Consider the following 11,758-nt stretch of genomic DNA (forward strand, 5'->3'; position numbering starts at 1 on the left):
AGAGATCAAAGATTATGTGACTCATTACACCAAAACATCTTCAGATGGCTATTGTATTTAAATATATATTTTTTAAAGGGGGGAGAGAGAGAGAGGGATCTGATTAACTTTTAATTTCCATATCATGATTTTCTCTCGATTCTGGTGTTTATATACAGTTTTTTTTCAATGTAAAGAAATTACATTTTAAACGAGTCCTTTATTTCACCCAAACTGTTATCACGTACTGATTTTTAGCTAGTATTATATGTTAGCAATTCTTGCCCTTTGCAGCAAATCTAAACCCCCTCCCAACACGTATAGTCACTTCCCCAGCCCATCAAGTGCAGAAAAAATTTTATTGACCTAATCTCTTATTTAGTGAAACAAGCAGACCAAAGAAAAATGAAATGTTGAATAAGAGTGTGATTCTGATGTACAAACTAACATTTCTGCTAAACTCTGTGCATGTGCAGCTAGGCTTGGAGGAATCCTTCTGATGATTGGCATCCAACTGAAGAGAGTCGAGAATTAACCATGGAGCCATGGGAGTCTGTCTGGGGTTCCCTTGCTTCCCTTGTTTTATTCCTTTACTTACTCCCTGCCCTTCATGTTTCCTTCCCTTCTGCTCTTTTTTTTTTTTTTTTAAGATTTTATTTTTAAGTAATCTCTGCACCCAACATGGGGCTAGAACTTACAACCCTGAGATCAAGAGTCACAGGCTCTACGGACTTAGCCAGCCAGGCACTCCTCCTTCTGTTCTTGAGGTTAGAAAGCATCAGGATTTTTTAATGTTCCTCAGGTGAATCCCAATTGGTTGGCGAAGGCCTCTTCCTGCAGGCTCTTGATGAAAGAGGAAGTTTTCCTAAGGAGTGAAGGAACCCGGAGCTCTCCTGGTTGTCAGCCCCGACTTCCAGATACTTTTCCACGCTGTGACTATTTCCTCCATTCCCTGGTGAAAACCACCCTGCTGCCACTCTCCAAATGCCTCTTTCCTCACTCAGACCTGAGTCTCCAAGCTGCCAGGGCCCATACCCTGTCTCACTGTGTTCCCATCCACCTCATGGTAGAAGGTGCTGCCTGCGTCTCTTCTGCCCCATCCTCCTCCCAAAGCCTGGAGGCAGTGCTTTTAACATTCGAGCATCCAGGGATCCCAGAGCCGAGCAGCAGAAGAAACACTCGATGTGGATTATAGACCCCTGGGCAAAAGTGGGCTCGTGGAATGGAACACAGGAGGAAGGCAGGCACACAAGGAACTGTAAGAATGGAGAGGTGAGTTGCAGACTGAGAGTGTGCAAGCACGTATGTGTGTTAAGCTGCATGTGTAAAAAGTATTCATGGTTTGCATTGTGAATAACTAATGAAAAGGAAAACTGTAACATTTTCTCCTGATCCCGTAGAAAGTAATACCTAGTAATTTTCATGGGTTGGTTATCATTTATATAATTATTATGCAGCATGCAGATTTAAGCATATATACACACATAAATATATATACATAAATATATATTTATATATATAATTTTGTGCTACATGAATATATGTGTGTATATATCAGACAAATTTATGGATTTCACTTCACAATGATGCTTACTGCTGCTTGTATCACTCATGTGACAAGTTATAGGTTTGTAAGATCATATCAGAAATTTCGGTATATGAAGCTGTTGTGAAGTCCACTGTTTGATCTATAACATATCCAATTGCTGAAAACGGAGTCCTGTTCTATCCAGTGATTCTTCACAGAGATTTTTACAATATTCTGTCCAACAAGGTGCCACCCTTTTTCTGTGACTTGGTCTAAAAGCAGGAGTGATTAACTTAAATATTTTCAGTACATGGTGCGTAGCTATAGAGCGTATGTAATATCCATCCTTCCAGCAGGGGGCTCTCTCACCATTAGAAGTATAGATGAGAAAAGATTTAAAAATTATCTACTCAGTTGCTCATTCAATTCATTTACTCACCAAGGTATCATTGAGTTCCTGCCCACTGCCAAATTCTATTACTTTCCAGGGATTTAGTAGGGAGGACTTCATTCTCCTGGAACTTAGAATCTAGTGTCTAATCTTTAGCTACCTCTACTAGAAACAATCATTGCCTCCTGAGTAAAAGCTGTTATTACCAGGTCAGCCACTTGGAGAGGAGGTGATTCTGCTTGCTGAGAAAGTAAGTACTTCGGAAAGGAGTTTGAGTACACATTAAATTTGATTTGCTCTCCTCTGTGCTCTGAGAAATGTATTCCCTCCCGCAACTAGAAAAGAAATTGCCTCTGTTTCTCCCATAGCTTTTCCTGGGATCCAGCCACTGCTCTATTCTGAGGGGGGGGAAATGACTAATCTAGTGGGACAAGCTTTCTATGCCAACAATTTCAAATTTGTGGTCTTAGAATCTATTATTCTAAGAATGATGAGGGAATTAGGATGCAGACCTCATAAACACCACCTAGTGCAGTGGTAGTCAACTGGCTTTGTCCAAGGACCAATTAAAAAAAAATTAAGATTTTTCAGATTTCATTGTTGTTTTCCTGCCAAATAAAAATGACATCATTGCATCTTATGGGAGAATCATTCTTACAACTTGGGTTATCCACTTGAATGAATGTTGTCAATGTAAAAGAGAAGATTGGTGTTGTGTTATGGACCACTAGAACGTTAACCACTGAACATAGTCAAGAGGGAAAACATCATGGCAGCTCTGATCTTTCTTCTTCACATTTGGGGCTGCATGCCACACAAGGGCCAAAGCAGGTACCTTCCTGATGTAGTGTCCAACCCTCTCATTTTGCAGATTAGGGATCTAGAGCCCAGAGAGGAGGCAGGACTTATCCATGCCACACGGTGAGCTCTCAGGGCATCTTTTTTGAGAAATTGTTTTTAAAGATTGTGAAATCATAGCATCTTAGAGTTAAGATGAATCTTAGGAAGTCAATCAATCCAACCTTCTGCACCAAGGGAAAACCACTTTGATAGGACCCCTAAAACGACATCATCCAAAAAGTGACAGATCGCTAACTGTGTTCTAGCTCTCAAAGTGTCCACTCATTCCTGAGTTTTCTCATTGTATAAAAGTCATCCATGGAGCCCAAAGATAATTTCTTGTCTTGTTTCTAGTTTTGTGGTCTGCATCTATATAAAGAATTGTACTGCAGTTGCTTAAGGACAGTGATCATAACCCCAGTTCTCTCGTCCAAACTACACATTTTCTATACCAACTTTTCAGCCATTTTCCAAATGCTCTAGTTTCTCCTGACATCCTCAAATCCCAACCAGATCCTAACATGTTGATGCCAAATGTGATGCTTTTCAGCTGAATCTGGCAAACAATGAGAATGAAGCCAAGTATGTCCATTTCCCAGAAAACATATTTTACCTATGGGGAGAATAAAGAGGACTCACTCTGAGCAACTAAAAGTTGCCTTTTGTGCCATTTCAACCTATGGAAGGCTTTTTCAGTTGAGCCAGGTCTCCAGGCTAAAGAACGAGTTTATTTAGAGAAGCAAAAATCAAAACGTTTCATGCATATGATAGCAATACAAATCAACCCAGAAATTCCAAACACTACTCCCTCCACCCAAGTCCCAGGGCCCAGGCTCAGGGTTAACTGGGTTTAAATGGATCAATGAATGCCTAAAGGTCAGTGCCGTCTCAGACATACTACGTTGTCATGAAGCACATATTCTCCAATATCTAGAGATAGAACTATAAGGGGTCTTTGGTTCAAATAATAAGCACCCCAAGAAACCTACCAGGGAATCAACAATGCACTTTCTTCTATTAATAAATAATATATAGATGTTTATGCAAATCAGTGAGTACAAAATACCCATTGCAACAATTTCGAGATAATGTCCATTTCCTAAAACTAGTTTCAGCTAATTAACCATGGTGGAAACTAATCGATTGCCCTCAATCTTGCTGAAACTCTTTATGATACTTTCAGCAGCTTGGCAGTCACTCAAAACGGTCCCAGACTGATGTCAAGAAATCCATATTGGCAAATGCCCAGAATTTCATAGGAGCCTCCCACACCTTACGTGAATTGTCCTCTACATCTTTTCAGCCAGAAACCAGCCACATGCTTCACCTTACTGTCAGCAGGTCAGGGGAGACTTTCAGAGGCTTACAGTCACCATATTCACTGGGTCAAAAATAAGTTCACTTATGGGAGCCATGGAACAAAATATTTTAATTCATATCTTCAGAAAGTTTAGAAGTCACAGTACCAATACCTCTTCCCATTTGTACTTGGGCCATGTTCAGTTTTACTGAGATCATGTTCTAATGTGTAAGCTATTAAAATATTTCACATGCCCTCCATTTACTCTTTTTGGAGACATCTTAGCCCTCGAACATGGGACATTAAGATAATATTTTATAATGTTCCTACTGCAATTTCCTACTTGCAGAAACTATTTTGCCTTCGTAAATAATCTTTGCACACATGTATTTTACTCATCCACATTCTGCAGAGGAGGAAACAGGGTTTTAGAAGAGTGAATTCACTTGTCCAAAGTGTCTTAGGTAGGAGACGACAGAACTGAGCTGGAGCCCAGGTCTGTCTCCAAAGTTTATGCAAAGTACCACGCTTCACAGAGACTGCTTCTCACTGAGGAAGGGAGGATCTAGATTATGGCTCTGTATCTTCTACCTGGGAAGCATAAAAAATATCTGCAATGGGAAGGACTCATTTCACTTTTGACAATTTTCTTAAACATCAAATATCTACACCTACTTTCTAAACACTTATTTTTGAAAATCCTAAAATCACCCTCAACCCGATGGTGAGATCCAAATCCATCAGCTCTTTTTCCCCCATTAGGAAGACTGCTTCAAGTAATGAAAATTGCACAGATTTGGAAGTCAGAGAACGGGGTTCTAATTCCAACCTCACCATCTACTATTGTGGGTAAGTTATTCCCTGACATCTATTCTCTCAACCCTAAAATGCAAATAGTAATGTCATCAGTTTCCTAGAGTTGCTGATAATTATTAAATAAGAATATATGTACAAAATATTTCTCATAATCCTTTACAAACATTCTAATTACTATTATGCTTTGCATTTGTTGATATGATTTCCACTTTCTTCGTAGATGTAGCCATCTAGAATATTTTCATATTTCCACAAGATGTCAACAGAGTGAAGGAATTTTCAAATGTTAATTTTCAGTTTGTCAAGCATACAATGAAAATGCTGAAGCTCAGATTTCCTTACCACTTCATTTTACTTGTTCTAACAAGTACAGAGAACAAGGAACCTAGCTAACAATGATTCCCCATTACCTCTCTAACATAAAGCACTCAACTTTTATAATACATGTGAAGTGAGTAATAAGCACAGAAATACGTAATTGCTTTTTAAGAAATACTTGTTTTCGGTTTACACTTCAGAGTAATGTGGAGGACTAAATTATTTTATTTAAATGGACTTTTGTCAGGTAAAACTCTGAGTATCACTAATAGATTACAAAATGGGAGCATAGTCATGGGAAAAGGAGAATGAATTTTCAAAGGCATTAGACCTTAAACTCTATCAGTATTCATAAACCATAATGAAGACCACAACAATCTGTTAATGAAGTAAGATTAGCAGTCACATTTTATACTATTTCTATATACAGTTAGACATACTCTGGTGTTGTAACATTTTTAAGTGTAGATTTTTGTAATCCAAGATTTTCTTTCCTATTAACGAAGAAATACAATGGATATGTGTTCATCTCAATGCTAACTTATAATTGAATTTCTTTTGTCCTGTATCTTCTTATCTTTATGTTTGGAAAAAAAAAATCACGTTTAGGAAATGTGGTTCAATTTATACCTTCAGAGTCCCTCCCAGTTCTAGTGTCTGACCCATGTGTTGCGCCATGTGCTTTTCCTCTGCCTTTACCCTGCTCCTGAGCTATATTCCAAGAAGTTCCTGAGTCAAAGCCTGCTAGTATTTGTGCAGTGCCCCTCCTGCCAGATTTTTATCCTCTTCTAGCTGCATCCAGCTGTTTGCTCTGCGTATCCAATCATCTGCAGGCAAACTGCTCCCTTCATGGGAGTAATGAAAGGCCAGTAGACAGGATATCAGCAATCCTCATCCTCAAAAGAAAAAGCTGGCTTTGACAATAGTCCTAGAATATTCCCTGTCCAAAAGCAGAGATGCTGGGTGGTCCTTCGAATAATTATTTGTGCACAAGTTCATTCATTTAGAGGTGATGTAACAAAGTGCTAAGAGCATCATCCCTAAAACGGGATTGCATTCCCAACTCTGTCACTTCTTAGCTGTGTGATCTTGGGTGACTTCCTTAACCCTTCCCTGTCTCAGTTTCTTCATCTGTAAAATGTGGAATATAATTGTACCTATCTCAGAGTTCTTGCAAGAAGTCTTTGAGTTCACATGTGTACAATATTTAAACAATGTCTGGTGCATTGGATATGCCCGATGTCTTTCCTATTAGTGTTACTACCATTTTTTGTTTTAGTCACTCATTTAATATTTATTGGTCTCTGCTAGTGCTGTTACACCAGGCATTGGAACACAAACCGGAGCAGAGCAAACAACTAACAGCCCTCGTAACATCTACAGCGACACACACAAATCAAATAAACTCATAAATATGTAATAGGAAACATGATATAAATAAAATACATGAGGTATGACTCTGCCCCTAAAAATCATGGGCCTAGGCCACCTGGATGGCGCAGTTGGTTAAGTGTCTGTCTTGCCTTCAGCTCAGGTCATGATCCCAGGGTCCTGGGATCGAGCCCCGCATTGGGCTCCCTGCTCAGCTGTGAGTCTGCTTCTCCCTCTCACTCTCCCTCTGTGCTCTCCCTCTCTCTCTCAAATAAATAAATAAAATACTAAAAAAAAAAAAAAAAAAATCACGGGCCTGTCTACCAGATTTCTTAGCATCTGCAGTTCCTCTAGTTTTTTCCAAGGGACAGGAAGGAGTCTGCTTGCTCCCCCAGTCTGTGAACTAGTACGGATTTGCTTGTCTGCTTCCTTTGTGCCCTGTTTCTGGGGAAAGGCCTGGTTCCCACTCTTCCACTGCTTAGTTTTGAACAGCTCTACTCAGCCATCCATATCTCATTCCTCCACCAGCGCAGAGCTGCCCCTTTGAAACTCAGCCCAGGCCCTGATTCTATTTAAATCAGCGGTCCTCCCAGACTCTGCCACTTGGCTGGCGGCTGAGTTGGATTATTAGGTGCATTGCCCCAGTTTCTGCTTCCCCAGGTTGCCCATACTCCTGCTACCTTCTACACACACTTTAGAATACCTGGATCTGGTGTCAAATGCTGCCTTTATACTTGTAACTCTGTGAGTTCTACTAAGTTTGTCAACCTTCCTTGGCCTTTGTAGTTTCATCCGTAAAATAAGAATAAAAATATCTATGCCATAGACTTGAGTGGCTTAAATAAGGTAAGACCTCTTAAGCAACTTTTAGTGTCTAACACTCGGTAAATAAATTCATTCATACAACAGATATTATCCCCTAGACACTGAGCACATTATCCAACAAGTACTTACCCCAAGCACTGAAGATACATGGGTAAAAAAAGACATAAATTGGTTTCTTCATTTGTGAAGATTATATTCTATCAAGAGAGGCAGCTAAAAAGTAAAATAATGCAAACTGTTGTTGTTGCTGTTGGGGTTTTTTGTTTTAAGTAAGCCTCATGCCCAGCATGGAGCACAGGGCAGAGTCCTAACTCGTGACCCTAAGACCAAAACCCAAGCTGAGATCAAGAGCCAAATGTTCAACCAACTGAGCCACCCAAGCGCCCCATATAATAATGTAAATTATAAGTACTGTATGGGAAACAAAAACATTGCTGAGATAGAAAAACAAGGGAGATTTACTATAGATAGTGGTCAAAAAGGGGGTGGGAGAAGAGACAGCCAGATAAAAGAGCATGTGCAAAGGTCCTGAGGTGAGAAAGATTAGCAAGATTGAGGGCCTATAGGACCACAGTGGCTAGAGCTTGGTAAGCCAGGGTGGAGTGGCACAAGATGAGATTGGAGAGGTGAACCTAGTAAATGGCTTGGATCTTTCCTATAATTTAATTCTTCCTCCTCCCACTACCATCTCTAGCCCCCAGTTTTGTTTTTTTAAGGAAAAGATAGGTACTGATACACGAAAGTTTAGTTGATTCCCATCTTAGGAATTCATCATGTTACTACTGATCCAGTTCTTTATGGAATAAAGAAAAGAAAGATTGAGATGGACGGTATGATATACATCATATTCTTCTGTTTTCTTCCTCTCTTCAAATGTTGGTGCACCCTGGGGGCTCAGTCCTATTTTGTGCTTTCCCTCATGATCTTCTTCAGTCTCATGGCTTTATGTAGCATTTGTATGCCCATAACTCCAGGTTATATCTCCAGCTCTGATTTTGCAGAGCTCCAGATGCATCTCTAAAAGCCCACTTTACCTCACTACTTGACTGTCCAAATTTAAGATGGTCAGAAGAGAGCCATACATTTTTGCCCTCCAAGCATGTTCTTTCCCCAGACTTCCCCATCCCTATCACCATCCAACCTTTCATTCAAATCAAAATTGCAGATAAAATCCTTGACTCTTCCATTTCTCCTGCCCTCCTCCATCCAATCCATGGAAGCCTGTCAGCTGGACATCCACAGCAGATCCCTTATCTATTTCTCTGTCTCAACAGCCATCCCTCTCCTAGGGTCATTCTGTAGTCACCTGGGCTATCTGAGCTACCAGAACAGTCTCCCAGATGGCCTACCTCTTTCCCACAGTCAGTTGTTTGTTATCCCAACAATCAAGTCTCCACACACCTGCCATAGTGATCTGTTGAGGACATGAATGTAAATCACATCATGTCACTCTCCTGCTTAAAACCTGCTGTGCTTCCCACTGCACTTAGTATTCAATTCAGACCCTTGACCCTAGACCGTGAGACCCTAAACCATCTGGCCCCTTAGCGTCCCTCTCCTACCTCACTTACTATTCCTCTCCTCCTGTATCACTAAGCTCCTGCCACACTGTCTTCAAACATATCCCAGCAGTTTCGACCCAAAGGGCGTCATGTGTCTTGTTCCCTCTGCCTGGTGCCCTGCCCCCTGACCTTTGCAGGTCTCACTTTTGCCTGTCCTCCAGCTCATGTCTCAAGTACTTCTCTCTCAGAGAAGCCTTCCCTAGCTTCTAGTTTTAAAGAAGCTCCTCATTCCCCTACTCATTCTCTGCAAAAGCTCTGCCCAACAGAACTTCTGTGATGGAAATGTTGGAAATGTTCTACAATCGGTGTTGTTCAACACAGTAGCCATGAGCCAAGCCACATGTGGCTATTGAGCACTTGAAATGCAGCTACTGCAGCTAAGGAACTGAAATTTTCATTTTATTTCATTTTAATTTATTTTAATATAATCAGTCCCATGTGCAGACAGGTGCTATCCTGTTGGACAGAACAGCTCTATGACATCACCATATTTTATTTTTCTCAGTGCACTCATAACTACCTGAAGTCATCATGTTCATTTCTTTTATAGTTCCATGAGGGCCAGGGTTCTGGTCTACCTAAAGAAAAAAGTACTGGACACACAAAAGGTCTTGTATTGATTATCACAAATTCAGCAGCTTAAAAAAACACACACATTTATTACATCACAGTTTCTGGGAGTCAGGAATCCTGGGCATGGTTTAGCTGGGACCTTTGCTTCATTGTGTCTCACATGTCTGCAGTCAAGATGTTGGCAGGGCTGGGGTCTCATCCAAAAGCTGACTGGGGAGGGATCTGCTTCCAAGCTCGTGTGGTTGTTGGCAGAGTTCAGTTCTCTGAGGGCCACTAGAATGAGAGTCTGTTCCTGGCTGGCTGTTGACTGGAAGCTGCCCTCAGTTCCTGGCCAGGTAGGAACAACATGGCAGCATATTCCATGCCAGCTCACTTTATCAAGGAAACAGAGAGATTTTGCTACCAAGAATCTTCTGTAAAGTAATCATGGAAATGATAGCTCATCACCTTTGCTGCATTCTTTTGTTTGGAAGCAATTCTCTAGACCAACCCACCCTTGAAGGGAGAGGATTACTCAAGTGCGTGAAAACCAGGAGGCAGAGATCATGCCGGGCCATTTTAGGGGTCCGCCTGCCGCAAGTGGTTATTAGCTGTTAGCTAAATGGACGGATGAGTGGAAAAATGAAGACTCTATTCTGGCCGAGTAGCTGTGCCACTTGCAGCACTTTTATTCCTCATTGTGGAAGGTAAAGCCTCTTGCATTAGAAATTATCAAGAAAAAAACAGAGGCTCTTTCCCAGAAGAAATATGAAAAGGTAAAAGAGCAACGAAAAAGGAAGCTCCTTAGCAAATTGGGCAGATCTTTACTTGATAACTATTAAAAGCATGGGCCCTGGATCATACCTCTCAGATTCAAACCCCAACACAGCATTTTCCCAGTTGTATGGGTAACTTCCCTGTGCCTCAGTTTGCATCTCGGAGTGATGTCAGGATTTAATAGATGTGGCAATCTTAGAACAGTGCTTGGCAGGGAATAAACACTCAAGAAATGTTAACTATTATTGTTATTATTACTGCTACTACTACCAAATTTTGTGTTGAAAACACATTTTCTTCTTTTATTGCTCTTAATGTGGTTCTTATAAGTTAATGATTGGATCACTCATGGTTCTTAGTTGCAGGCAACCAAAACCAACTCCAGCTGACATATGCAGAAAATGGCATTATTAAAAACATAAGGAGTGGCTCCCAGAATCACTGGAAGAACTAAAGAACTGGCATGGGGCTGCAGCCAAGAACACCACCCAGGATCATGAGGCAGAGCCTGTCTGGTGAGACCCCTGCCCCTGCAGTCCTCACTACTGCATTGTCACCTCTGAACCTCATATGTGATGGCCGCATCACCAACACCCCCAGTCCCAGATGCTGCAGAAGACCATCTGCCCTAAGGAACTGAGTCTCCTTCGGCTTTCACCACCACAGAGCTGGAGTCTCATAGCCCCCACATCACTGGCTCTGGGCTTTCGGTGGGCACCATGTGACTGATGGAGGCTAGGTCTCAGACAGAGGCCAGACAAGCAAGGACTTGGCATTTTCTTCCTCTATGATTATAAATAGGCCTGCCTCTTTCCAAGATTCATTAGAAGGGGAATTCCCAAAACAGAAGATGAGAGTTCCAAAGCTGGACAGCCAAAATAACTTTCAAAGGCAAATGTCCACTAAAGTGTCCATTAACGATTTCTCTGTGATGAGCATGATTTTTTAATCCATGCATTAAAAATTCAGTAATTTCCCACAGGGAAGTTCTCTCAAGGATTTACATCTCTCATTAAATTCCTTTCTAAGTTGAAATTATAGTCTTGGAGCTAAAGTGAAAGATTGGTCAAAATATTAATTGTTTGACTGATTTATTTGTGCTTTATTTTTTCACCAATAGATTTCCCTTTTTCAGAAAATCATTAATTGCATATTATATTCTCCACCAAGACTTGTACCCTTTCAGCACTCAGATGCCGTGATATTACAGCCTCTTGCCCTATAAAAAGTAAGATGTCTCTATTCATGACCTCCTTGGAAGAAGTTCAAATTCTTATTGCTTGTGGTATTTTAATTTTACTTTTCTAGGAGACAGTCATGAGAGTTTCTTTCATCAGAAACTTCAGAATAGATGGCTTTGAGCCCTTGTGATTCACTCCTCCACACATCAGAGAAGGAGCCTCTGACACCAAGGTCAATGCCAGATGGTCCTCCAAAAAGATTGTACCATTTTACATGCCTACCAACAGCTTAAAGTTGATACAAAAGAAAGAGACTTA

At 40.9% G+C, this 11,758-nt stretch overlaps 1 long non-coding RNA gene across 1 annotated transcript; it reads left to right on the plus strand.

Annotated features, from left to right (window-relative positions):
• The first annotated feature begins 768 nt into the window (after positions 1-768).
• Positions 769-11,553, plus strand: LOC115941282 (uncharacterized). Its single transcript, XR_004076045.2, has 3 exons — positions 769-1,251; positions 4,801-4,887; positions 10,619-11,553. It is a non-coding gene; the product is annotated as an uncharacterized LOC115941282 (long non-coding RNA).
• Positions 11,554-11,758: the final 205 nt, after the last annotated feature.

The sequence above is a fragment of the Leptonychotes weddellii genome, chromosome 12 (assembly GCF_054177405.1).
Source record: "Leptonychotes weddellii isolate Sample4059 chromosome 12, ASM5417740v2, whole genome shotgun sequence".
NCBI lineage: Eukaryota > Metazoa > Chordata > Mammalia > Carnivora > Phocidae > Leptonychotes > Leptonychotes weddellii.